This window comes from Chenopodium album, chromosome 1, assembly GCF_948465745.1.
Source record: "Chenopodium album chromosome 1, dcCheAlbu1.1, whole genome shotgun sequence".
NCBI lineage: Eukaryota > Viridiplantae > Streptophyta > Magnoliopsida > Caryophyllales > Amaranthaceae > Chenopodium > Chenopodium album.
The window spans coordinates 51,126,078-51,129,983 of NC_137834.1; the positions used below are offsets into that span (position 1 = coordinate 51,126,078).

A 3,906-nucleotide genomic window follows, 5' to 3' on the forward strand; every position below is an offset into this window, starting at 1 on the left:
TGGATTAAGCTCATTCAACATGAACCTTCAAAAACTTCGCTTCATTCTTTTTTCGCGTCTTTCTTTTTCAGGAGAAAGTCAGTACGTACCCTCCACAAAAATGAAGGAATTTTTTATTTTTCTACATTTCGAGTCATGTACATATCGAGCTTCATGAGTCAACACTATGCACACACGAGTCACATGAAGTGAGTCATCATTAAGTCAAGTTTATACCTTGAGTCATGTCAAGTCAATGAGTCAAGCAGCACTAAGTCTTAGGTCAACCCTAATTACATGAGCAAAGTCCTATAGTACAAAATGTAAATGAAGGTACACTAAGTCCCAGACGGACGGGTAAGATTTACAAAAGGTTTGAAGCAAAAGGACGCAAACAACTTAGCAAATCAACTAGAGTCAGCTTAATTGCAATCATATTAATTGATTGGGTTCCTTAGTACGCCAGTTAGCCCCTATAAGCAAATTGACATGATTAGTAGTCGGCTCGATTACAATCGCAGTAAGTGATTGACCTGACAACGATCGTCTTACTTAGCTTACGCGCCTAAGCATTGGCTCATTACAAGCATTAAGGCATCGGTTCAAAAGCAAGAACTTATACGACAAATTTTCCAAGATTGGATTGTCATCCCCAACCGACAATATTTCCAAATATGGTTTGTCGCGCATTCTTCTTAAACGAAATTTTTTTCAAGATTGGATTGCCATCTCTGGTAAAGTTTCCAAGCGTGGATTGTCGTGCTCCTTCTCTGTTTGGCAATTTTTTCTAAATTCGGATTGTCATCTCTGACAAGTTTTCCGAGATTGGATTGTCATACACATAGTTCCCTATGGCAAAATTTCCCAAAGGATTGTCACAAGTCTCTATTCATCTTAATATTTCGGCAAAGATTCCTCAACGTGGATTGTCATTCATTTCAGTAAGTGGCAAATTTTCCCGAAGTGGATTGTCGATCGACTCTTTTGCAAAAGTTCCAAGACGCGGATCGTCAATTGTGGCAACATTTTCCTAAAAGGATTGTCGCATAGCATTGGCAAATTTCCAAGGTGGATTGATTTCAAGAGTTATGCTCCAAGATGTGGGTTGTCGATCGTAGCAAGGTTCTAAGTTAGATTGTTACGAATCATTGGCAATTTTTCCTAAAAATGGATTTTGGCGAAATTTCTAAGATGCGGATTGTCGTTTTATTGTAGCAACATTTCCAAGGGAGGATTGTTACATAGCATTGGAAATTTTCCCTAAATTAGATTGTCTGCATTATTCAAGAGTTGTGTTGACAATTGTTCGTACAGAAAAGAGGATTGTCATTGATGTGTCCATTTTATATAGTATTTTACCCACATCCCTTGGTCATAATGAGTAGTGTTTTTGGCTCTTTAGAGCCACTTTTATTACTAATTGCTGTTTTTCTAGTGTTTTCGTAGATTTGGTTGACTTTTGTAGGGATTTGCACTTTTGGAGCATTTTTCCAAGATTTTAGGGAGTATCTATGAGCATTGGAGATGCACGACCACCCTTCATAGCCCAGGGCCGGTTAGGCCATCGAACTGGTGATTAAGGGCTCGGTGTATGTGATACCGGGGCATTTGGACCGAGTATTCAAGACCCAAAGAGGAAATCCAGATTGGCCCGAAGAATTGTAGCCCAATCGAAGTCCAAAGAGTAGCCTAAGAGTGTCGCCTGGCTAAAGGAGCTCCCGCCCGAAGGTGCGCCCGTCCGGGCGGAGGAAGCAAAGATGGCGCCTGAACTCGCGCCCGGCCGGGCGCGAGAGACGTACCTGATGAGTAAAAAGGCGCGCCCGATCGGGCGGTGCCTCGCCTAATCAGGCGCATGTCAGCTTTAGGAGACGATTAGCGTCGTTTAAGTTTGTTTTAGTTTAGGATTCTTGCTTAATATAAATACTTTTCCGTTAAGCGAGTTTAGGATCTTCTTTTACTATTTCTTAATTCCTCTCTTAAATTTTCTCTCTCTACTTAGCTTTTAGATTAGTTTCTCTCTCTAATACTTTGTTCTTAACTCTACTCTTAATTCAAGATTATTTTGGTAACGATTTCTTCTACTTTAATCTCAGTTATTTATTTTAATTCTTTCATCATGTCTTATTTTATTTCTTTGATTAGTTTAGATTTAATTATGCGTGAGTAGTTTTATTTGTAGGGTTTATGGGGATCCATAAATAATATGAAGGGGTAATTTATTGTTGTTAATTATAAATGCTAGATTAATTTCCTACTGATTGATTTAATGCTCTGTGACTAGATTAGGCCTGATCTTTTAATCATGAGTTTGACAATATTGATTCGAGATTCGAGAGATGAGAATTGATGTTTAGGTCTAGTTTCAATAGGCAGGTTAATTTATAAATGGTTAAGTCGAGATTCGAGAAATGAGATTTAATACCGGTAGATTAATTATGTGATTGTAATACGTAGCGAAAGCTCTTTATGATCTGGTTAATTATGCATTGATGATTGATTATTATGTTTTACCCTGGAATGTTTTTTATTAGTGAACCTATGCCCTAGGCCTTTTATTTATTGTTTTCTCTTTACTCTTAATCTCCGTAGTTTAGTTTTATATCCATATTATTAAATTGTTACTTAATAATTTAGATTGCTTTAATTAATTAGGAATAAAAAGATTTGTTTCCCTGTGGATTCGAACCTACTTCCCTATCTACATTAGTTAGAGGATTTAGGAATTACTTTTGATTAGGTGATACGACTTTAGCCTGTCAAAATTTGGCGCCGTTGCCGGGGAAACGATTTTATTTTTATTTCTAATTATTTTTGTAGTCTAGGTTATTTCTTTTTGTCTCAGAGAACGTTAGTTCTCTGAGGCAAGTCTCATATTTGCTTTTAGTTCTTTGTTTATGCCCATGTTCCTAGATCAGGTTACATCCCATTCGATCCTGAGATCGAACGATCCTTCCATAGACAGAAGAATTTTTACAAGCAAATTCTGGCGGGGTTCTGGTGATAATAATAATCACCGAGACCCTCCAACTAATTCTAGCAATTCAGAGGTATCATCAGATCCAGAATCAGAGATGGAGGTACCTAAGAAGCTCAGTGATTATTCACAACCAAAGCTTACAGATTTTCCACACCTTACTCCCACTCCAGCTCTTTATGGGGTACAGTTTGAGATTAAACCCCAATTTATAACGATGATAGAAAGGAAGCAATTTAGTGGAGCTAAGGGTGAAGAACCAAATCTTCATATTGCATACTACTGTCAGTAATGTAATACCATCAAGCAAGCTGGGGTCACACAAGACCAAATCAAGGAGATTCTCTTTCCTTTTTCTTTAAGTGGAAAAGCCAAATTATGGTTTAATGGATTAAATAGAACTGAACTTGGTATAACTGACTGAGAAACTCTTGTTTTGAATTTTTATAACAAATATTATCTTGTAGAGAGAACAACTGTACTACGGAGGGCTATTCAGAACTTTTCCCAAGAGGCCGATGAAACTTTATATGAGGCTTGGGAGAGGTTCAAGGATCTACAAAGAGAATACCCCCACCATAATTTGGAACAATGGCAGTTGATACAAGCCTTTTATAATGGGATCGGAAATCCATCTTGAATAATATTGGATTCTACAGCTAGTGGGAGGTTTATGAACCTTAATGTTGATGATGCAGGTCAAGTTATTGAAGATATGGCAATACATAATTCCCAATATGGAAATCCTAGAGGCTTTGCTAACAAGGGGAAACATAGTGTTGACTCTGTATCCTTTTTACAAGCCCAATTAACCTCTATTTGCCAGAAACTAGATAATTTTAGTACTACAAATGTAGCTAATGTTTCTGCAATGAATAATAATGCTAACAAGGCTTTCTGTGAAAATTTTGGAATTATATGTCATTGGGAGCAAGATTGCAGGAGTTCCGTGG

At 37.5% G+C, this 3,906-nt stretch overlaps 1 non-coding gene across 1 annotated transcript; it reads right to left on the reverse strand.

The window, feature by feature from the left end:
• Window positions 1-3,431: 3,431 nt before the first annotated feature.
• LOC145566079 (small nucleolar RNA R71) lies at window positions 3,432-3,538 on the reverse strand. Its single transcript, XR_014095352.1, has one exon. It is a non-coding gene; the product is annotated as a small nucleolar RNA R71 (small nucleolar RNA).
• Window positions 3,539-3,906: the final 368 nt, after the last annotated feature.